At 42.8% G+C, this 25,249-nt stretch overlaps 1 protein-coding gene across 1 annotated transcript in view; it reads right to left on the reverse strand.

The window, feature by feature from the left end:
- Nucleotides 1-25,249, reverse strand: part of TIAM2 (TIAM Rac1 associated GEF 2) — a 226,861-nt gene that overhangs the window by 159,081 nt on the left and 42,531 nt on the right. Inside the window, exon 2 of the mRNA XM_059176685.1 lies at nt 20,997-21,110. The gene's annotated coding sequence lies outside the window, so the exon portion shown is untranslated. The remainder of the gene's footprint in view (nt 1-20,996; nt 21,111-25,249) is intronic.

Here is a 25,249-nt window from a genome sequence, read left to right on the forward strand (position 1 = left end):
AGAAGGTGAAGATAATGGAACTGTTTGGGATGCACTAGGGTGGTAAAGACATGACTCTATGCACTTATCAAAACCCACAGCACTGTACAACACAAACAGAAAACTGCTATGAATGCTTTTAAAAATCAACGAGGTATCAGGGGATCTCAGGATAAAATGGAGATTACAAAAAAGGAATGCAACCTTATATAAGTGGATGACATTACTTCACCGCAGTGGGGGGTAGGGGGAGGCTGACTTAACTTTGGAACTCAGAACTCTAATACTATAAGCTAATGACAGAAAACAAAAATTATATCAAAATTGTACAGTAGTTGGTAAATCTATTGCTCTCAGGAGTACCCGCTGGCTATTCTGAAACTACTTTATATACTAGGATTGAAAATTTTACAAATAAATTGTAGATAATGGGAGCCAAGATTTCCACAGGAAGAAAAAGGGAAGGACAGAATGAACCCTGTCATTCTGGATAATTTTGTTTGTACGTGTGTGTGTGTGTGTGTGTGTGTGTGTATGATCAAGTATATCAGTATGAACTATGTATATGCTCATGTTTAACACATATACAGATACAGAAACATAGACATATACAGTCAGAAACACCAGTATGAACTCATGTTTATTTTAATAGAGACAGAGAAATGCAGATGTGTGTATACGTAAGTCAGTATATATACAAACATTTCCTAGCTCTGTTCACTGAGTGAGCCTAGAAGCAGCAGCAACCCTCCATGAGCAATGAGCACACCCAACTCACGGATCTTGGTTTCTAAATACCATTTCAACTCAGAGGTACCAAAGCTTTTTGCAGAAATGGCTGACTCCAAAGCTGGAGCAGGGATATACCAAAGATGAACCAGGAATATCCTGTACTTCCACAATGCCCAAAGGACACAGAAGCAAAACTGAAAGTTTTCAATCATCAAACCTGGAAAAATGTGAGCCTCATAATGATAACCCAAAACCTAAAATAAGTGACCATGAGTCCACACTGATAAAAATAACCAAACATGTAAGTGGGAGGTACTAATCTTTCTGACAAAGACTGCAATTATTAAATGTTGAATGAATGAGGAATATAGGAAATTATCATTAGAACAGCAGTTATATTGCTCTGATAAATACTAACTCAGTGGGCAAAACTACAGAGAAATAGAGTATCTGCAATGCCTCAAAGTACTTCCCCCCAAATTTGCTAAACACCGTGCTGGTTTTCAGGTATGACTACAAATTACATGATACTCCTCCCTCCAGAAGGTGGAGCTAAATCCCCTCCCCCTGAGTGTGAGCTGGGCTTGGCAACCTGTTTCTAAGTACAGATAGTGAAAAATAAGAAATGTACTATGGAGAAAGCTGGCTGACACCACTTTAAGCAAGTCATCAAGGTTAACATCACCAATAATAAGTCACGTTAATATCATAGGCCCCTAATATGGTACAAAGAGAAGGATATATCACCTTTATGATATTCTGCCTCAAATCAATAACTTCATTCTAATATGGGAAAACATCAGGTAAACACAAAGGGACATTCTACAGAACTCCAAATCATTACTCACCAAAAATGTCAAGGTCATAAAAAACAAATGGTCACAGATTGGAGAATACTAAAGAGATGACAACTAAATGCAATGTAGAATCATGAAATGACCTTGGAACAGAAAACATACATTAGTGGAAAAACTGAGGAAGCCCAAATAAGTCTGTTAACAGTATTAAACCAATTTTAATTTCCTAGCATTGATCCCTAAAATATCTTCTCCATATTGCATAGCCAGCTCCTAATAACCTTTCAAAACACAGGTTAAATGCCCTCTCTCCCAGGAAGTCTTCATTGATTACACACTCTCTGATTTGTTGGATACCATTCCTCTGTGCTTCTATCAAAAAACACTTATCATTCAGTACTGTACCGTTTTTCCCCTGTCAGCATCCTATAAGGGCTTGAGGAAGACAGAACAGTGGGGGATTTTGATCATGGGCTTTGGAGATCTGACAGATCTCAGCTCAAACACCAGCTCCACAACTGTGATCCATGTGATCTTGGGTAAAGAACTTAAATCTTTCATACCCTCAATTTTGCTCATTGGGAAAACGGACCCAAGACAAGGAGTTCTTCAAAGATTTAATGAAGGAACATACGGTGATTAGCTCAGTGCTTAGAAATAGTATGCTTTCAACAATGGCAGTGAATGTTACCAATCAATTTTTTATTAACATATCATGTATTATTTGTTTCAGGGGTACAGGTTTGTGACTCAACAGTCTTACACAATACATAGCACTCACCACAACACATACCCTCTCCAATGTCCATCACCCAGCTACCCAATTCCCCATGCCCCTTCTCTCCAGCAACCCTCAGTTTGTTTCCTAAGAGTCTCTTATGGTTTGTCTCCCTCCCTGGTTTCATCTTGTTTCATTTTTTCCTCTCTTCCCTTATGATCCTCTGCCTTGTTTCTTAAATTTCACATATTAGTGAGATCATATGATAATTATCTTTCTCTGACTGATTATTTGCTTAGCTTAATACCCTCTAGTTCCGTCCACATCATTGCAAATGGCAAGATTTCGTTTCCTTTGATGGCTGCATAGTATTCCATTGTATAAATATACCACATCTTCTTTATCCATTCATCTGTTGATGGACATCTGGGCTCTTTCCATAGTTTGGCTATTGTGGACATTGCTGCTAAAAACACTGGGGCACAGTGCCCCTTCAGACCACTACATTTGTATCTTTAGGGTAAATACCCAGCAGTGCATGTTACCAATCACTTTTATCATTGTCAAGGGCTGAGTCTTTTCTAGTGATTTGTACAGTACCTGGCAGGTGATAAGGACTCAAAAAAATGTTTGCTAAATGAATGAATGAATGACTAATCTTAACACTGACAAATATTTATCCAGTATCTACTTCACATATTAGCAATCTTTATCCTTAAAGGTATAGGACTAGACCTGCTTCTTTGGCTGTACATTAAAATCACCTAGGGAGGGCGCCTGGGTGGCTCAGAGGGTTAAGCCTCTGCCTTCGGCTCAGGTCATGATCTCAGGGTCCTGGGATCGAGTCCCATATCAGGCTCTCTGCTCAGCAAGGAGTCTGCTTCCTCCTCTCTCTCTCCCTCTGCCTGCCTCTCTACCTGCTTGTGATCTCTGTCAAATAAATAAAATCTTTTAAAAAAAAATCACCTAGGGAATTTTAACAATCTACTAATGCCCAAGTGCCACCCTTAGAAATTCTAACTGGTCTGAGATGGAGCAGGTTGAGCCACTGAACTACTTGGAAGAAAATGAAATATACAGATAACAACATCCCAGGAGTAATAAGCACACCTAGAACCCAGTTCTTGGTTTCACCTTCTGAGGCGCTTCACCTCTGAGGTCTTCCTCCTAAAAACACATTGATTCAGTCTGATCAGAAAATTCAGGGACATTGTACAGAATATCTGACCAATACTCCTCAAACTGTCAAGGTCATCAAAAACAAGAAAAGTCTGAAAAACTGTCAGCTAATAGGAGGTTAATAATACATGATAACTGTAAGTAATGCAGTGTTGGGATGTTTGGGTGGCTAAGTCGTTTGATCTTCCGACTCTTAATCTCACCTCAAGGTCGTGAGCTCAAGCCCCATGGGCTCCATGCTGGGCGCTGGACCTATGTTAAAAAAATAAAAAGTAATGTATTGTCCTGGCACAGAAAAAGAACACTGTGGGGAAGGGGCAGACAAAGAAAATCTGAATAGAACGGGCTTTAGTTAATAATAATGTATCAATATCAGTGCATTGTAACAAATGTACGTAATAATGTAAGATGTTAGAATCGGGAAACTGGGTATGGTAAGTTATACAAGACCATTCTCTATACGATCTTTGCAGTAATTCTGTAAATCTAAAACTGTTTAACAACAATAAATTTACTGAAAGGTAAAGAAAGTTGGCCAAAAAGTTAACAAGACAGTAAATAACGTGTGTTGGAGAGGATGTGGAGAAAGGGGAACCCTCTTACACTGTTGGTGGGAATGCAAGTTAGAGCAGCCACTTTGGAGAACAGTGTGGAGATTCCTTAAGAAATTCAAAATAGAGCTTCCCTATGACCCTGCAATTGTATTATGGGTATTTACCCCAAAGATACACATGTAGTGAAAAGAAGGGCATCTGTACCCCAATGTTCTAGCAGCAACAGCAGCAGTCACCAAATTGTGGAAAGAACCAAGATGCCCTTCAATGGAAGAATGGATAAGGAAGATGTGGTCCATATACACTATGGAGTATAATGCCTCCATCAGAAAGGATGAATACCCAGCTTTTGTATCAACATGGATGGGACTGGAAGAGATTATGCTGAGTGAAATAAGTCAGGCAGAGAGAATCAATTATCACATGGTTTCACTTACTTGTAGAGCATAAGGAATAGCACAGAGGACCTGGGGAGATGGAGAGGAGGAGGGAGTTGGGGAAATTGGAGGTAGAGAAGAACCATGAGAGACTGTGGACTCTGAAAAACAATCTGAGGGTTGGAGGAACATGGGGCAGGAGGTTGGGCGAGCCTGGTAGTGGGTATTATGGAGGGCTTGTATTGCATGGAGCACTGGGTGTGGTACATAAACAATGAACTCTGGAACACTGAAAAGAAATTTTTTAAAAATAAATAAAAATTAAAAAAAAAAAAAAGAAAGAAAGTTGGCCAAGAGATACATGTGTGGCATCATTACACTGTCGGTCAGAGTACAAAGAAATTGCTGAAGAGTCATGGAAAATTTCAATAAAGAGAAGACTCAGATATGGGAAGTTGGAACGTACCAAGTGTGGGTAAAAAGTCAGAATGAAAGGAACAAGGGGATCCATTAGAACCAGTGAGACAGGAGCACAGAACATGCAGGGAAAAAATAATAATTAAATAAATAATAAATGATAATAAAAGCATAATTTGAACTGTGAACTAAAGAAATTGGAAGAAAATGGTTAATTTTTATTGATTTTTCAGGCCACAAGTGCTCGTTTCTTTACCACTTTTCTAATGTGTTCAACAAAACTTTCTTTTTCCTTATACAAAATATCTTTTCACATAATGTATGTGTGTTAAGGGAGAGAGGGCCAAAAAATCTCATGTATGAAATCAAAAGCTCTTTCAGATTTCATATGATGGATCCCAAACTTGAGAAGTCAGTACTCTACTTTGTTTTCAACCCTGAAGATAAAATACTAAAATATATTAATTCAATCTTCTATCACACCTTGCTTCCTAAACTGACCCCTCAGGAACTTTACACGTCACCGGCATGACCTTGTGAGTGTTCTTTCAAAAACCCCGACACAGAAATACGGGTCTTCTGAAGATTTCTGAAATGGTACTTTATAGCGTTAGACTGAATCTCAAGTACTTCACTGACAATTACCTCAGCAGATCCTTTCTATCACAATTCCAATATTATATTTTAAAAATTTTGTTCCTATGGAGAATCAAAACCCCTTTGATACCATGAATATTGATAGCACGCCACTACCAAATAATTTCCCGATTTTCCTTCTCACCCTGACCCCACGCACCTTCCATTTCTGAGAATGTTTCTAAGCGTTATTTAGCATGAGCTGACCGTAACAGCTTATTAAAAAGGCAAAACACCGGAACAATGTACTTTAATTTATGGACTCTTAGGGCTGAAAGGGGCTCTGAACACTTCCAGACCAGACCTGGCTGATGTGCAACAGACACTCCCACATCATGTCCGGACAGACATCCAGAGTCATCATTTTCCCCTACTTTCCAGTATTCTAATTGCTGAGGTACAGAAACCTGACAGGAAAACCAACATCCAACCATGAGCTAAATTAGAGTGATTACTCACATTATAGCTGGATTTATTTACTACTTATAGGCAAATTTTCATTGGGTGACATATTTTAAATGATATTTCATCTTAATATTGATTTACAAAGATCTTAAAGCCACATACACCAAATTCACTTAGTGGAGCTAATGTACTTAGTATTCCACAGAAAAAGAATTTGGGAAGTCGCTATTTTGAAAATATTTTGACATGCTTACTTGATCTAAAGCCGAAAAGTGATCAATACCTTATCTTCCTCTAAACAATACACGGACCTCAAAACCCTTCGGCTCCAGTATCCTCACTCCCATCTTCAATGTTACCACTGTCTATTGTTTCAGATCTACCTTGTTCTAATCACCCTAAAAATCTATTATTTTCAATCTGATGCTTGTAAAAATGTGTACATGTTCCCCAAAGTCCTGTCAAGGCATTTTACATTCCATTTCCTCCTTTTAATTCCATTAAATTTAATTCGATTTATGTGTGTATGTGGTAAGCCTGCTCTTTCTCCACGAATCTGAGTATGTCCTGCCCTCCCTCTCGAGCAACAATCTGAGTATAGATATCCATGTGGACGTTGAAAGTATTATTCCATTAATTTCTCTTCTCTCTTATTGCTAGTGAGAAGTCTACTGTCTAGAACTGCTGTCTTTGTAAATAACCTATTTTTTCCTACACAATTCTCTTAAGATATTTCCCTTCAACCCTGGAGTTCCACAGTTCTGTATAACTTTTTATTCATTTGCTTTGTATTTCCTGCCCATGTTTCAGTGTGATTCTCCCAATATTATAATGTGTCCTTCATCCATTCTGAAAACAATATCTGCTATTATCTTTTTGAATATTGGCTCCTTCCAATTTCATTCTAGTCTTCTCGACTCTTACTAGACATCTTTGGCTGTCTCACTCTGTCTGCAAGTCTCTCAATCACTTACACGTTTCCAATCTCCTTCTCACTCTATGCTACATTCTACGTAACTATCTCAGATCTCTCTCCACATTCCCTAGATCTCCCTTCCATTTTGTCTCATCTGCTATTAATGAACTATTGTGCTGTTTTGGGGTTTTTTTTGTTTTTTGTTTTTTGGGGTTTTTTTTTGTTTGTTTGGTTGGTTTTTTTATGAGCAAAGGGAGTGGGAAGGAGAGAGAGTCCTAAGCAGGCTCCATGCTCAGCATGGAGCCCTACACAAGGCTCGATCCCATGACCCTGAGATCATGACCTGAGCCAAAATCAAGTGTCAGACATTCAACCCACTGAGCAATCCAGGCACTGCTGGACTATTGAGTTTTTAATGGCAGTAAGTACATTATATTTCTACAAGTTTTATTTGGTTCCTTTTCAAATATTTCTATTCTCATTTCATAGTGGACTATTATCTATTTGTTTATTTTTTGAGAAAGAGAAAGCATACACAGAGGGAGAAAGAGGCAGAGAGAGAGAGAGGAAATCACAACCCCGTGCCACATTCAGTGCAGAGCTCAACACGGGGCTCGATCGACCTCATAGCCTGAGCCAAATGAGATCATCAAGACCTGGGCCAAAATCAAGAACTGGATGCCTAACCAACTAAGCCACCCACGTGCCTATGATTCTTCTTCTTTTTTTTTTTTTAATGACTTTTATTTTTAACAATTAGTTCTAACTTATTTCATATTTCCTTGAAGACTTTCCTAGTATCTTAAATTCTTAGAGTACAAATACTCCTGACTGTTACATTTTTTTTGTCTCTTCAGAGTGGATTCTTTCTTCACGTTGTTTACAATGTGTGACCACATGCTCATCTTCAGAGAAAACCGTTTCTCTGTGTGAACCTCATTGCTTCTGTGTGTACCTGCGATTACACCTGTCCAAGGCTGGTCTTTAATTTATGAGCTTTCTAATACCCAGAGCTGATAAAAAGAAAGAAATCAGTGGATATGAACACTATCCACATTCATTACTCAGCTTTTAATTCTTCTTTGCTCCTTGAATGTTAACTTTTGCCTGAAAAAGTTGAAAGGAATAAGTGAAAAAACTCAGAATATCGCAGGGAAAGTCCAAATGGCTTTCACCAGGAGGCCTCCTTGGACCCCGTCATCTTAGTGAATTCCCCACACACTGGAGCATGACTGTAGCTCAGAAGGTGAGCGCATCAAATCTCACCAGTACACAGAAAGTGGGAGTGCCTCCCATAGGAGGAAGCACATAACTGAGCTCAAAAACCAAAAGCCTTTTAACTGATGATGAGGAATTTCTTTCCAGCACACCAGGATATCTGGAGCAGCAGGAGGGGCACAGCAGATAAGCAGGGGTGATAAATCACAATCAGGACAGTGTTTGCTGAACATGGACACAAAAGCTGGATAAAGAGAAATTTTAATGCTATCAGGCTACAGGACCGGGCATATCCAACCTCACAAACAATTCCTGGCCAATGAAACCAATGTCCAAAGATCACCAGATAGATTACTAGCGTGAGGTTAATACTGAGATCTTACAGACCCTGCTGTCTCTACTAAGTCATTCTGTACATCTCTGCTCTAATCTACCATAAGCTGTTTTATAGTTAAATGTTAAAAAAGAAATGAATTCTCCTTGTTTCTAAGTCACTGAGCAGGGCGATCATATTTTATCTGTAAATACGGTCAAACTTGTTCATGATCCACTAAAGACAAAACAGAGAGTAATATGTTCTTGTAGTAACTATTTGGAAATAGTTTCGCATCTACATGAAAGTTTCAAGAATAAAGGATTCCCACATCCCTCTCATCCAAATATCCAGCTTCTCCAAGTATCAGCAACTTACACATCTGCTTCCTCTCTCCAGCTCTGCCTCCCTCCCCCACGTCTCTCTCTCCCATTATACACAGGCTGGAGAGTAATATCTGTACAACTCTACAGTATTCTTGTCATCTGAACTTCCTAAGTGTAAATAGCATCTACATAACATTTCAGTACTTTGGATGCCCAATGTCATAATAACTCATTTTTATTCTACTATGCCATAAAAAATACAGAAGATCAAGACGGACTTGCAATATTAGGATATATTCTGGCTTTTACTTTTCCAAAATAAATTTCTATAACTCATTTATATACACATATGCCAATAATTCAACAAATATTAATAACACCAGTCTACTAGCTGCTAAATTTACAGGAGTCAATAAAACAAACACTATCCCAACACTTGGAGAACGTGCACAGTATCTCCTACAATTTACTTCCGTCCTAGAATTCATGGTTAATCAGATCACGGAGAAGAGAGATTTTCCTAGGTTGCGCATCACACTATCAATTCCATAATCCATAAAAACTTCATTGTTTATTAAGTGCATTCGGGAGATAATTAGAATATTTTAAAAGTTCTATGACCAATCAATAGATCTAGTTAATATACACCACTGTAAATGGCATATTAATGTGAAATATTGTCTTGCCATCTGAAATATAAATCACTGGTATTATTTTTTATGGCCCAGGTAAAATAATACAAGTAAAAGTAAAATCTCAGCAGACAGATTTAAATTATATTCTACATTTTTTTGGCATCTTAATTTATTCTGTATAGGACCACTAAACAGTTAATCACATATTGTCTTCCCTTGCCACTCCTCCCCACACAAACCACAGGTAACAAGTTAAAAGAATAAATCTACTTTAAAAAAAAAAAAAAAACAGTAAATCTACTTTCCACCGTGGCAAGTGCTAAATGAGGTGTGAGAGGTACATCTTTAAATAGAACAGTATGGCGGAAATCACCACCTCATTTTAAATCAGTTTGCTAAAGTCTTTGAAAGAGATGACATTTCAGAAATCATTCCATCGAAAAGAATCATAGCTGAAAAAGAGGGCATTTTAGGCCAAAAATATCTTGCCAACAGATTTATAGGAAACACAATGGTTTTGGTAGGAAGAATGCATGCTTTGGAACCAGGTGCACTTGGGTCTCAGTTCTGGCTTAGTCATTATTAATAGTGCATTTTTGCCCTTGGGCAAGATTCTTCCCTTCTCTAAGGAAAACAAATGCGGAAAACAAAAGCCAACTGGAATTGTAAAAAGGATTAGAAAGAACAAAGCAGCACATAGCACGGGCACAGAGCACGGGCACAGAGCACAGACTCCATCACTGGTCCGGATGGAGAGTCTAAGTGGGGACTACTTCCTACAGTACAGGACCCCCCACGAGGGTCCCTCTTTCCACCATGGACCTATAGCTTCACTGGGATCGTCTGCCCAGATGCTGTCTTTGGCACCAGACCTTCCAGTCTTCGTATTCTCTACCAGAGACCATTTGTTGCAGAGAAAGCCTAAGCAGTCAGTTGAGAATGTGTTACTGCTAAAACTATCAGCAACTACTTTGCTTTTACCCCAATAAAACATTCTTGCAGTGCTATTTCCCTTATTGTGACATATTTTTGAAAAACCAGTTTTGGGACACCTGGGTGGCTCAGTGCAATGAGCGTCTATCTGCCTTAGGCTCAGATCATGATCCCAGGGTCCTGGGATCAAGTCCCACATCAGGCTGCTTGCTCAGCAGGGAGCCTGCTGCTCCCTCTGCCTGTGCTATCTCTGACAAATGCATAAATAAAATCTTTTTAAAAAATAAATAATATTTTTAAAATTTCCCTATAACTGCCACATTCTTTTCCTGACACACTGGATTTTTTTTGTCACTTAAAAAAAGTCTTAAATGAAAGTATCTTGCTTGCCCTTAAGTCAACTGTTCTAATTTCCTTTCCAACCAAACACTTATACCAATTTTTTTAAATTAATGCTCTGTCTACAGACTGCTACTATTTGAGAATAGAGCTACTCTGATACAAGGTGAACCAATTACAAAACTGGAGGTTCAAACAGCTGTTAAAATGTACACTCAGAACAAGGTTAGCTGCTGCTAATGCGACAGACATTCACTGCAAGTGAAGTCAGTCGGACTCTCCAGCCCTGGCCAAACCCAACAACGGTCACAGCACTAATCGCAAACAAGCAAGCCTGGCAGCTAAGTAGGCAAAAATTCAGAAGACACAAAGATTAAACCATATTCCATTACCTAATTTTTCTTTTAAGACTTCAACAAAGATCAGGTATGAGACGAACTGGCTGTAGAAGCCACCCATTGCGAAGAGCACCCCATCCCAGGCCCCCACCCCCGCCTCCAGGTGGGAGACTACCCCACGGCTGCGCTCCGGGCCAGCAGACAGCAGAGGATACGAGCCCGGCCGGGCGATCCTCCCAGCCAAGAGCCTCCGGAGGTCAAGGCCCTGCCCCAAGTTCACAGGTGTGTCTGGCAGCCAGGACAGTAACATAGCCTCCGGTTTTGTGCTCAAACAAGGAGCCAAGTTGGATGGAAGATTTCGAGATCTTTCTGTTCAAGCATGCTGAGTTTATGTGTCTGTTGCACCATTTACAGGACTATAAAAACATCCTGCGGCGTCTCAGCCAAACTCTCCCACAGTCTTTACGCACCTTCCCAAAGACACCAGCACCTCCGGAGTCACCCCACCAGCTCCCTTGCCCCTGTGCCCCAGCAAGCCCATTTCTGGCAAGACCGAACCTTGCCTCGCCTCTTAGTCCGTTCCTCGCCCTTCACGGCCATGACCATGGCCATGCTGTTCCTTTTCTTCTGCCCTTTTCTTTTCCATGTACGATCTGCTCCAAATCTCTCACTGCTAAGGACAGGAGTCAGTCTCAAATCGGAATTCTGAAACTACGGCGGCTCCTACCGCCGGTGTGAGCGGGAGCCCCGACCCAGGGACCGCTGCCGGCGCTGTGCACTGGTCCATCACTCCTGCCTCACTGCAACCAAAGCGGGGAAGCTCGGCCTACACACTTCTCTGCTTGGCCTCAGTAGAGACAGTGCCCTCTCTAACGCCTCCAAACTCGCTTCCCATCTCAGAGGCATCTCAGGAGGTCTGTGGACAGACGGACGGAGAACGAGACAAGGGCCAGACTGCGTGGTGCTGGGACTTCTCCTCCTCCCTGGGCTCAGGTTTGCGGCATGAAGGCCTGTGGGTGCTGGAAAGCCTGGATGCTGGATGAGCCGTGGACAAGGAGCTAAGGGGGGACAAGCAGCACCAGGGAAGCAGCCCCTGGCTTTTGTACCGGCCACCTGTACAGAAGCAAGAGATGAAGATGCTGGACACCAACCCCAGGCCGGATCTGAAACACAGAGCACCCACTCTGTCCCCGCCCACACAGGCACGGCTTCCCAAAGCTGACCGGAAAACATCTCCACAGACGTGCCCTTGCCACTCCTCCCTCCACGGTCCCGCTCAGCCCGCATCGCCAACAGAAATGGCTCCGTAACAAATCCCAAACCCAGGGGCAGAGGCGAGCCTCCCGGGCCAGCAGCTACCCCTGAGAAGAGGAGACTGTCCTGCAGGACCCCACCCTGCAGGGGCACAGGGACATCAAGGGGCCACTTAGGGCACAACCCAGAGCAGACGCCCTACACTCCGGGCCTCTGCCTGGCTTCCAACTCCAGGAGGCAGGAGGAGCAAAGGCTGCCTCTCTCCAAGTCAGCGCGAGAAAGACAGGAACCAAACTTCTTTTAAAGAAAGCCAGTCAAACAAACAGCAGTGCTGGAAACAGGAAAAGCAGAGATCCGTGCTTCTGGAGGTGCGCACTATCCTTCCAAGGAGTTCTGGGGAGGAGGCAAAGACAACAGGCAGGCCTGGGCTCTGGGCAGGGGCGAGCACATGGTGCAGAGAACAGAATGCATTAGGGCTGAACCCTCCTGCCCCCCTGCCATCTCCTTCCCCTTTTCCTTCCCACAAAAACAGACCCTTCAGGGCTGGGAGCCACAGCAGAAGATTGAACCCATTGATTAAAACCAAGAAAATGGGCACCACGTCTGGGGGAAATCCCAGTGTACATGTGGGAGCGGAGTTAAAGGCAGGTCGGAACCTCCACATCAGAAAAGGCAGCCCCCCCAATTCTAAGGGAAGACACACTTACGGACACCCCCCCCCCCCCGACAATTATGGAGAGAAGCAGGGTCTGCCTGCTACTTACAAGAGGCCTGTTTTGAAAGCTGTCTCTACACCTGCAGAGAAGATCAAAGCCAACTTCTCAGCTTATCAATGGAAGGCATTCATCAGAACCCACCACCAGTGAGTGAAGATCACAAGTCATCTGAGGAAAAGCCAGAACATGAAAGGAAGGGCTGTAATGAACAAACAGAACTGGCCCCAGAAGAAACCTGATTTGTTGGATAGAGAAAACTTTTTTTTAAAAATTCAGATCCGAAACAATAACGGGTCCAAAAGCTATGGGAAAGGAGCCATCAGAGGAAAAGAGCTCTCAACAGGAGGAAAAAGAAGTAAGCTTAAAATTTCTGAAAAGAAACATGGATTTGAGAAATAAAATGAACCAAGCTAAATCCCAAGGCTGTGAACCAGAAGAAAATACTGAGAAACATCACGGAACAAAAAGAGCCAGGGAAAATTTATCCCAAGGTCCCACATCCAGTCAAGAGGAGTTTCAGCAAAACATCACAGCATGAAGACAGCCCCCCGCCTGCAGTGGAACAAAGTCCCGAGCCCCCAAGCTGAAACAGCCACTGCCAGTCACATTGCCCCTTTAGGGTTCCTCCTCACACCAAAGGCGGCTCTGCAACACGGCCCCCTCGTGCTCTCCCAAGCCCGAAGATGAAGTGAGCCTCTCCCGTGTGTTCTGCACCAGCCAGACTATTGTCAGGATTTGGAATGCGAACAGGAAGAGACCAAAGGGCTGCCAGAAGATCTTGGGTCAAGTCCCGGCTTGTAACTAACAAGCTGACTGACCTGCTCGGGGTTGCTGGGCTTCATTCAGACTCCCTGAAAGCCGAGGGAGTGCGATGCACCCCCTTCCTCTGGCCTCTCTGGACATTCCTGCCTCCTGCACAGCAGAATCAGCAGGCCTGGGCCCCACCCCCGGAGGTTGAGAGGAGCCGCCTGAGATGAGACCAAGGAAATCGTGGTCCTCAATTCCCCAGACGACTCGCATATCCAGTGCTGAAAACCAGACAGGAAGATCTCTAAAAGTCCCTGGGCTCTGTGGAAGGCTGAGGGGAAGGGCGGGCCCCAGAACCTGTGTGTGAACCCCTGTCCCGTCTCTTCCCATCCCTGTGGTTCTAAGTCTCTTATCTTGCCGGAATCCGGCCTTCCTTACCTGTATGATGGAAAGGATGATGCTTCCCCCCAATAAGGCTGAAACAAAATTATGCAAGTCTGGTTGGCTCAGTCAGTAGAGCACGCCAACCTTGATCTCAGGGTGGTGAGTTCAAGCCCCTCACCGGGTGTGGAGCTCACATGAAAAAAAAATTACACAAAAACCTGGATACAGCAACCAGCACCTCGTAGGTAATACAACCGTTACAACTCTATAATTCAGGTAACGAAGGAATAGTGAGCTAAAAAGGTCAGTGACATCCTTCCCTGCTGAATTAGATTAACCAATGGGATCCTGCCTGCAGTATAAACATGGCCAGGAGGCCGCAGCTAAGAGGGCCCCAGGTGCAAAGTGTAGCTTGTGCTAGGGTGATGGAGGCCTGAAACAGGATGAGGGGGCAGGAGCCTACACCCTCTGGGAGGTCCCAGGAAAGGCTTTCCTCCCCCAGTGAATAAGCCCTGTAGATAGCAGCAATGTCCACAGTAGTCAAACTATGGAAAGAATCTAGATGCCCATCAGAGATGAATGGATAAAGAAGATATGGCATATATACATACAATGGAAAACTATGCAGCCATCAAAAAAACCCACAAAATCTTGCCATTTGCAACAACATGGATGGAACTAGAGGGTATTCTGCTGAGCGAAATAAGTCAATCAGAGAAAGACAATTATCATATGATCTCCCCGATAGGAGGAATTTGAGAGTCAGAGTGGGAGGTTTGGGGGGTAATGAAGGAAAAAATGAAACAAGATGGGATCAGGAGGGAGACAAACCATAAGAGACTCTTAATCTCACAAAACAAACTAAGGGTTGCCAGGGGCAAGGGGGTGGGGTGGCTGGGTGATGGACACTGGGGAGGGTCTGTGCTATGTTGAGTGCTATGAAATGTGTAAGCCTGATGATTCACAGACCTGTACCCCTGAAGCAAATAATACATTATATGTTAATTAAAAAAAAAAAAAAAAAGTCTAGGGAAATGTAGAAGAAAGCCATAACACTGGCTCCTGGCCAATCTGCCAACAAATTCCAATATAAAATTGTTTCAACCGAGATGATTTATTCATTTGAAAGCTATTTTCCTCTCGTGCTAAAAGTAAGAATTTCCAAACTGACTGAATTAGGACTCACATCACACCAGCAGCATGAATCTTCAGATGAAGGAAAACGTACAGAGAAGTTCATTTTAAAACAAACCTTATTGTTCATATTTTAATTGAAGTGGTTTAAGGGTGTCTATCTACCTAGTGTCTATCTAAACTCAAGGGTGTCTATCTAACAAGTAACCCCTGGTAATGAAGTTTAGAACCTTAAGGTGTGGATTTGAAAAGATTTAACGGGCCAAATCAAGTTTGGTGTTTGGTTTTTTTGTTGTTTTTTTTTTTTTTTTTTTAAGTCTTCCACTGACCAGAAACTCAGAACAATACAAAATTCCTCCTTGTTTTACTCATTCTCAGTATCATTTTTTTCCACCACACCCTTTTTCTTTGGAGTGCAGATCAAGCCAAAAATAATTTGGCTAAATTCAGTCCAATGGAAATGGTTACTACACGTAAAAGAACAGATTTTGAAGTCCTCTCAAACTCATCTGTCCAGAGTCTAAAATAAGCAGAGGAGACCTCAATTCACCACAAAAACAAATGAGTTTTATAAAGTCTCCCCAAAATCTCGGGAGGAGGGGGCTAGATTTTTTCAATCGCTTTCTATCATTCAAATAGCCCAACACAGTGTAAAATCCCTACATGAGCGATAATAGCGTTTAATTGGCTTAGAAGACCTTGTTTTTCACCTTTCATTGAGGATCCAGATTCTAGTTTTGTCCAAGAAGTGAAAATGAGTTTGGCAAATAGACCCCAGTGTCCAACTGGCATCTGAACAATAGGCAATCTGGCCGCTCAAATCTACATTAAAACTAAGGGATTTGGCTGAGTTCAAGTCTGAACAGCAGCTGCCCTGACTCCATTAGGCATCACAAGGACTGTACTCCCTTCTCATCATGAACCCTGCTGCAAAAAAAAAAAAAAAAAGAACACGGTCTATTCTTTGATTTTTCCATTTTCATGATAGGAAGTAAATACACGTTATTTCTGAAAGCTCTATTTTTCATGCCAAAAAAAAAAAAAAAAAATTATGCTACTATTGGAAGTAAAACAAAGCAACAAGAAAACCAGAATTGCACTATTGCTACCCCGCACGTGTCACGGCTCATTAAATGTCTTCCTGCCTGACATTCTGCAAGTTGCTCCCAGTGAGTCCATCTGGTCACTAAGCGACGCTTTCAATGACAAAGGCTCCCTAACAGCTCCATCAAAGGCCTGACTGACACTGAGGAATTCCCATAGGTAATGAGATTATTCTAATCTCTGATTGATGAAGTATTTTTCTAAGTAAGGAAATAGATACGAAGACAAATGGGGTGGGGGGAGTAATTAGCAGACAAAGAAGAGAAGATGACGCATCTTCTTTGACACGAGAATACCTCAAGGTTATAATTATCATGGAAATTTTATACAATTTCTCAGAAGATGCCTCTACAATTTTATAATGCAACACTCCAGGCGAGAAATTCAAAATTAATTGGTTTGGGTCAAAGGTGATTTCGTAATGCTAAATTACAGTACAAATGATTGCCAAATTGAAGTTTGGAAACAGGGTTAAATTAAACATGGACTAGAGTGAGATTCAACTGCATAAACCATTTTCCATCCCCCTGAGCTTCCCAACTATCTGTCAGTCTTCCGAACACAGTGCATTTTTCCAGATCTTTTTGCTTCTGAGAATCAAGCTCAGAGGAAGTAAGCAGTTTGCTACAGGCAGTTCCTTTAATCTGCCTCTCCTTCTGGAACAGAGACAAGGTATGTTAAACTAAGGAAGCTTAAGCTTCAGGATCCTTTGAGGACTTAGGGCCCCACGTGTGTTCACAACAGACATAGAATTAGAAATTAGAAAAAAAAAGTGTTCTTCTTTTTAAGAGAACCCCAAACTGCATGAGCTTGAGGCCCACCAGAATCTGGATCCTCCTGGACCTACACTCCACTTTTCATATCCTTTACGTCACTATCCAACAGCTTCTGGAAATGTCAGGGGAGGCAAAGAAAGTAACACAATCCTCAAGATGCCACCATGGCCATCAGGATTTTGTCTTCAAAGACATGGCCCAGCAAGACTTCAAGTAGTTTCTTATTTCTCAGGTTGCGGGGTGGGGGAGGTAGGCAGAGTGACCGGTGAGGGAGGCACTCATTATTGCTAAAGAGGATGAAAACAATTCTGGCAATCAAAACTATTTTGGAACACTGACCAAAACATTACTCTTGAGTTGACAACTCATTATATATTAATTTAACTCCCCATGGTAAAACTGTACAGGAGAAATTGCTCTTTTTAAAAAAAAAAAAAAAAATTGTATTTTTCACAGATTTGAGAGAATGAGTGCACACCAGCACATGAGCAAGGAGGGGAGACAGCTGCGGAAGGTAGGAAGAAACACCTCAAAGAAGACTCCCCGCTGAGCAAGGAGCCCAACACAGGGCTCCATCCCAGGACCCCAAGATCATGACCTGAGCAGAAGGCAGATGCTTAACCAACTGAGCCACCCAGGCACCTCTCAAAATGTATAATTATGGTAAAATATACGTAACAAAATTTGCCATTTTAACCATTAAGTGCACAACTCAGTAGCATTAAGAACATTCACACCCATGTATAGTCATCAGCACCATCGGTCTCCAGAACACTTTGATCTTATAAAACTGAAACCCCATGCTCATTAGACACTAACTCTTCCTTCCCCCTCCACCCCCAGCCCCAGGCAACCACCATTCTGCTTTCTGTCTCTATGAATTTGACTACTCCAAAGATCTCTTAGAAATGGTGTTCAGCGGTAACACACACAGTTTTGTGATTGGCTTGTTTCCCTTTGCATGAGGTCCTCAAGGTTCATTCATGCTGAAGCATATGTCAGAATTTCCTTCCTTTTTAAGGCTGAATAATATTCCACTGTCTGTACATTCCACCTCCTCTTTACACATTTTATTTACTCATTCACCTGTCCATGGACAGTAGTACAGCTTCCACATTTTGGCCACCATGAACAATGCTGTTCTAAATATGCTACATACACCTGTTTCAATCCAGGCTCTCAGTTCTTTTAAAGTATACACCCGGAAGTGGGGCTGCTAGATCGTGTGGTTACCCTTAATTTTTTTAAGAAACCACCATAATGTTTCTCTTAGCAACTGCACCATTGCACAGTACAACCAACAGTGCAGCAGGACGGTTCCGACGTCTCCACATCTTTGCCAACATTTATTAGTTCCGGGTTTTTTGTTTGAGTAAACTGCTTTTTGCTTGTTTGGGTAAACGTTTTAGAAACAGCCATTCTGATGAGTGTGAAGTGGTACTTCATTATGGTTTTGATTAGCGATACTAAGGATCATTTTACCCGCTTACTGGCCATTTGTACATTTTCTAATCCTTTGCCTAGGGGAACAGAAGTCTCTTGCTCAACGTTTTGGGAGTCCCCCCATTCCAGCTTGCTGAATCCACTTACGGTAAACATGCTGTAAGAGAGGGAGAAACACCTAGAAGTGGAGAGGCAGAAACTGACCTTGTTTATAAACAGTAACTGGGTTTGGCTTTATTAAACAACAGGTCTTTGGTTCTCTGTGACAAGAATTAACACATACTGGGGCGCCCTGGTGACTCAGTCGGTTAAAGCCTCTGCCTTCGGCTCAGGTCACAATCCCAGGGTCCTATGGGCTCTCTGCTCAGCATGGAGACTGCTTCCCTTCCTCTCTCTCTGCTGGCCTCTCTGCCTACTTGTGATCTCTGTCAAATAAAAAAATAAAATCTTTAAAAAAAAAAAAAAAGAACTAACACATACTGGGATTTCGCAGAGTTCCAAGCATTGTACTCAAGGCTTTCCTTTACGTACACTCATTTTTTAATTCTGACAATAATGCTATGGATACAATTAGTAGCCCCTGTTAAGGATGAGAAAACCTGAGATTTGACATAGCTGAAGTACTTGGTGGCAAATCACAGAGATGGGGAGCTGATGAGTTGGGATTCACACCACAGTGTAGAATTTAGGGAACCAAGTTCTCAGCCATTAATACACTCTCTGTCCTAGTGCATCAAACACGGGAATCCAAAGCCCAAGAACATGAGTGCTAAGCAAACAGCAACACTTTAGGGTAAAAAGTAGAACTCAGGGGCGCCTGGGTGGCTCAGTGGGTTAAGCCGCTGCCTTCGGCTCAGGTCATGATCTCAGGGTCCTGGGATCGAGTCCCGCATCGGGCTCTCTGCTCAGCAGGGAGCCTGCTTCCTCCTCTCTCTGCCTGCCTCTCTGCTTACTTGTAATTTCTCTCTGTCAAATAAATAAATAAAATCTTTAAAAAAAAAAAAAAAAAAAAAAAGTAGAACTCAAAGGCCTTTTAGGAGCATCTGTTGGGGGCTGAATGTTTGAGCCCCCCTCCCCTCATTTGTATGTTGAAATCTTAACCCCTAATGTGATGGTATCAGGAGGTGGTGTTTGGGTAGTCAGAAAGTATAGGAAGGTGGAGGCCTCATGAGTGGGATTAGTGCTCTTAGGAAAGAGGCCTAGGGAGCTCCCTTTCCCCTCTTGCCATGTAAGGACACAGCGAGAAGACAGTTGCCTACAAAGCAGGAAGCAGGCTCTCCCAGAATCCTCTGGGGCTTTGATCTTGGAATTTCCAGCCTCCAGAACTATGAGAAATAAATGTTTGTGCCATGCCTAAACAAAGAGTTTGACAAAATTATAAATCATACAAACAGTTAAACAATTGTAACCAAAATTTTACAGTATTTTTGCTACAGCAGCCTGGACAGACTAAGAAACTGATATGGAGAAGTGGGGTGCTGCTGTTACAAATACTTTTGGAACTGGGTAACAGGTCGGAGCTGGAAAAGTTTGGAGGTACATGCTAGAAAAATCCCACACTACCACATTGGACCTTTAAGGATGATTCTGGAGAGGACTCAGAAAAGAGCTATACAGAAAGTGGTGCGGTCTCAATGTTTGTGTCTCCCCAAAATTCATGCCCTGAAACCCCAAACTGCCCAAACTACCATGATGGCAGTAGTAGGTGGGACTTTGAGAAGGTGATTAGGTCACCAGGGTAGAGCCCTCATGCATGAGATTAGTGCCCTTATAGAAGACAGCACAGAGAGTTCTCTAGGCTCTTCTGTCAAGTAAAGATATAAGAACTTAGCCACCTGGAAGAGGGCCCTCACCTGATCTTGCAAGCACCCTAATCTTGGAGGTCCAGCCTCCAGAACTCTGAGAAATCAATTTCTGTTGTTTATGAGTTACTCGGTCTGTGGTATTCTGTTATAACCAGCCTGAAAGAACCACGACAGAAAGCTTCCATTTTCTTCGAGAATACCGAAGTGATCGCGAGCACAGCGTGTGTAGGACTATGGATGGTAACAGTCTTTGTGATGAGGTCTCAGATGGAAATGAAGTTCCCAGCAACATGAGGAAAGGCAATCCTTGCCATAAAGTGTCAATACCTTGGCTGACTTGCGTTAACATTCCAGCGCTTTGTGGAAGGTTGAGCTGGGGAGTGATGAAACTGGGCAGTTAGCTGAAGTAATTCCTAGCAAAGTGTTGAAGATGCAGACTGGACCTTGTTTGCTTTCTCAGGTTCACGGCTGGAGAGGAATTTGCCTCAGGACGAACGGTACACCTGAAGTCCCACTCACACCTCATTTAGGTAAGATTCAGATGAGACTCTGGACTTTTAAAGCTGACATTGGAATGACTTCAGGCTTTTGGGGGCGGTTCAGATGAATGAATGTGTTTTGCATTTGAGAAGGACATGAGTTTGAGGGGCGGAGAGGACCCCGAATGCAGGTGGCTCCCCAGGTGGCTGTGGTGAAATCCCAAACCCCCTTGGGATGTTATTAGGATGCACGGCCTCTGGGAGGTGACTATGTTATGAAGGTGGCGCCCTCGTGAAAGGCACTAGTCCTCTTATAAAAGAGGCCCCAGAGAACCCACTCACCCTTCGTCCACGTGCGGATGCAGTGACAAGATGGCTGTCTCCGGATCAGGAAGCAGGCTCTCACCAGACACCGCTTTCACCTGGGCTTTGACGTTGGACTTCCAGCCTCCAAATCTAGGAAAAACAGATGCTTGCTGTTTAAGACACGCAGTTACAGTAATTCCATTACAGCTGCCAAACTAAGACATTATCTACTATAGCTCCCTTCATCTCATTCTTTCCAGAAGTTTTTCTTTTTGAATTTGATTGTCCTGAGGGCCAGGCTCAGCCTGAACGAACAACATCTACCTGAGCTCAAAGACCCCAGGAAGATGTCAAGAATCACCATTATCCCCATTAAGGAGCAGCATTATGTAGCCTTTCTGTAGAAAACAGAAGAAAAACTTCAAAATAATCAAGACAGCTTGAGCACCAAAATCAAGGCCTTTTTCATAAAGGGAAAAAACTATACCAACTACGGAAATGCTGATAATCGTGCTTCACTCCAACCTCATTACAGTCGAGGGGAAGGGGCACTTCTGGTGAGGGCACATCAAGAGGCCTCACCTCTAGAACCAAGCCCCAGGAGAGACTGGAAGCTGGTTGCCATGCAAGAGGCAAAAATGGTCTCATCGCCTCCACACGGCACACTTAACTTCACGCACTCAACTCCTCTCGCATGGGGGCAAGGGGAATTCAGGAGAAGCAAGCAGGAAATGTGACTGGTGTCCCTGGGGCGTACAACCTAGAGGCCTGGAATTCAGAGATGTTGTGACTTGGGACACATGGCAGTGCTGCTTCTCCTAAATGTCACTAATCCCAGGAGAGCCTACATTTGTAGATTTTCCTCTCCACAACCTATGGCTGCGAAATACAACTTTCATCAAAGAATTAGTGCAATCAAACCTCCAAGCATTCACTGAGGACGTTACCATGAACCTCAACTTACTACACCAGGTACTACCGGGTATGAAAGTGACTTATGATGTCTGTTCCTCATGAGCTTGTATCTCAGACTGGAATATATACATATACACACAGAATAGGGGATTACATATATACATAAATAGGTTACATGTTACAGATCTAAAGTATATATGTAACAGAAAATAATATATAGGAGAAATATGTATTACATAAGACAGATCATATGTGTAATTAAATTTTATATAGTCTATAACAGGAGTATATGTATATTCTACACATAATAAAGATTATGCACATTGTTTTTTCTTTTATTTATTTACTTGAGAGAGAGAGAGAGAGGGAGGGAGGGCACGCACAAGCAGGAGGAAGGGACAGAGGGAGAAGCAGCGGCTCCCCGCTAAGCAGGGATCCCAACACAGTGCTTGATCCCAGGACCCCAGGATCATGACCTGAGTTGAAGGCTGACATTTAACCAACGAGGCCACCCCAGGTGCCCCCAACTTATGCATATTGTAAATAGATTATTTTGCATGTTACATATATAATAGAAGATTGTATATATATATATATATCTCTTTGTAAATTAGACTCATAAGTAGAGTACGGAACCATGAAACACCCCTAGTGTGTGTCTGAGAAAAAGAGAGAGAAACACCCTGTTCCACTTACTGGCACCGACCAGCTCTCTGGAGAAGTGCAGTTTCAGGATCCTCGCTCTATCTATCAAAGTTCACTAATTTTGGGTGCTTGGGTGGCTCAGTCAGTTAAGCATCTGCCTTCGGCTCAGGTCGTGATCCCAGAGTCACTAGATGGAGTCCCACACCAGGCTCCCTGCTTAGTGGGGAGTCAGCTTCTCCCTGGACCCTCCCCTCCCTTATGCCCTCTCTCAAATAAATAAAATCTTAAAAAAAAAACAAAAAAGAAAAATCTCATTAATTTTTTTCAAATATTTAACATAAATGTAAAATGCTTAGGAATCAAGTTAAGATGTAAGAATTTCTTCAGTTAAGAAAATGCTCTGGTATCATAGAAGGCTATATGATCACATGGGAGTAAATGGTTGCAAACAAAGCTTTTCCTTCTCATTGGCTTCAATAAGATCAGAATTCAAATCATATTTTTTAAGTATATCCATATACCTCAATGAAGATGTTTTTTAAAAAGCATATCCATCTTTGAGCAAATCCCAGTATCAAATTGCAGACTTACAGAAGGTTATAAATTAATACCCCGTTTACAATAAGATCTCTAAACAGAGACAGACTTCCCACATCGGGTAAAGCAAGGTTCTAATTGGCAGCAACCCCATGGGTGAGCTTGGAAGCAGATCCTCCCGCAGGGAACTCCACGATGACAGCAGCCTGGGACACAGACCCTGAGTCCCAGGCTCGTGCCTGAGCCCAGATTCCTGCCCCACAGAAGCTGTGGGAGAGCCACGGTTGCTGCAAGCCTTTAAGTGATGGGGTAATTGATTACAGGACAATAGGTAACTCACATAGCTACCCTGCTAAAAATTACCCTAACAATGATGGACAGCACGGATCCTTCTTCCAGTTTCTAAATTTCCGTTTTAGACCGAAGTATTCTTTATTATACAGAACTGATTTTTTGGTGTACAGATAAAAAACTGAACTGGATTTAATAGAGTTTGATGCAGCTTTTTATTTTTTTATTTTTTTATTTTAAAGATTTTTCTATTTATTTATTTGACAGAGAGAGATCACAAGTAGGCAGAGAGGCAGGCAGAGAGAGAGAGGAGGAAGCAGGCTCCCCGCTGAGCAGAGAGCCCGATGCGGGGCTCGATCCCAGGACCCTGAGATCATGACCTGAGCCGAAGGCAGCGGCTTAACCCACTGAGCCACCCAGGCGCCCTGATGCAGCTTTTTAAAAACAAGAAGAAAAAAGAAGAGATTGGGCCACACAGAGCAACACCAGGGCTGGGTCTGTATGGCAGGATGACCGAGTAAAGGGGCAGCAAGAAGGTGGCATGGCAGCCCAAGGAGAGTGGCCTCTGATGAAACCAAACCTTCCAGCACCTTGATCCTGGATTCCAGTCCCCAAAACGGAGAGAAAATAATTTTATGTTGTTAAAGCCACCACCACCACCAAAATAGGATTCTGTTACATGGCACATTTTGAGACACAAGAAGAGATAAGATCATCAAAAGCTTATCTGATACGATACCTAGGCAGAAGCAACTTGTTCTGGCCACAAGGCAAAGATCCCCACAACTGATACTGCTCAGGGACCAAAGGCCAAACGAGGCCCAGCAGCACCAGCATCGGACCTCCTGAAAGTGGCAACCAAGGCAGGATCTCAGGCCCACATCACCACTCCCAGTTCAGAGGAGGAAACTGAATGGAGGTCACAGGAGTTGGGGTCAGCCATCAGTACAGAGATGAGTACACTCTTGTCCTGTCCTGAGGCAGGGCTCTGGCCATGCAAACAGCGAGAGGCCTGTGGCATTTCTCCCCTTTCTAAGGGGATCGGGATACTGTTTGGTACAGGAGTAGCAAGGCGCTCAGCCCAACTCAGTGCCCTGCCCCAGGCCCCCCGCCACACCTGGACTGACTCTGTTTCCCAGTTTTGCCTTTTACCTCCAGCATCCCCTTCTAAATCTGCAGTTTCTCAAAAAGCTTCCTCTCAAATAATGCAAAACCTCCCCACCTCTCAGGATCTCCCCCTTCATCTCAACCAGCATCACCTACCGAGAGAGACGGCACTGAAAACGAGAACAAACAGCAGAATACAAACAAGGTAATTCTACCCAATGGCCCGAAGTCACTGAGAGACATGGAGGTCTGGAAGCAAGAGAAGGCAGGAAGATGTGAGCTGAACACGCTAGTAGAAACGCCACGGGAAGTGTCACAGCTTGGCCTGTTACTTGACATCATACAATTTATAAAGCCCTTCAGATATCTTACCCCCCCCAACAATCGTCCTCCCAACAACCCTTTATTTGTGGTCCCACAACTACTAAGTAGGAGCACTGGGATGCCTTTGGTCTGAAAAACTTGAGCGTTCGCACTACTCAAAAATCTCATAATTTTATACCAGAATGTCTGTATAATCCATCCCTTGCCATTAAATGAATGGCAGGAAAAAAAAAAAAAAAAAAAAAAAAACCCAAACCCTGGTATCTTTCATCGCATTTAGGAAATTACATAATGACAAAAGAATTGTAATTAAGGCAAGGTCAACTTCAACCTCGGACTGTGGCTACGTAAACACACCACCCCAACTGTCCAGGAGATCGATAAGCCACCCATACATTCCAATATTCCAGAGCCCTCTCCAACAGGAAATCACAAGGTAGCCTCCACCCCTCTGCCTCGATTTAAGTCCA

This window comes from Mustela lutreola, chromosome 6 (assembly GCF_030435805.1).
Source record: "Mustela lutreola isolate mMusLut2 chromosome 6, mMusLut2.pri, whole genome shotgun sequence".
Taxonomy (NCBI): domain Eukaryota; kingdom Metazoa; phylum Chordata; class Mammalia; order Carnivora; family Mustelidae; genus Mustela; species Mustela lutreola.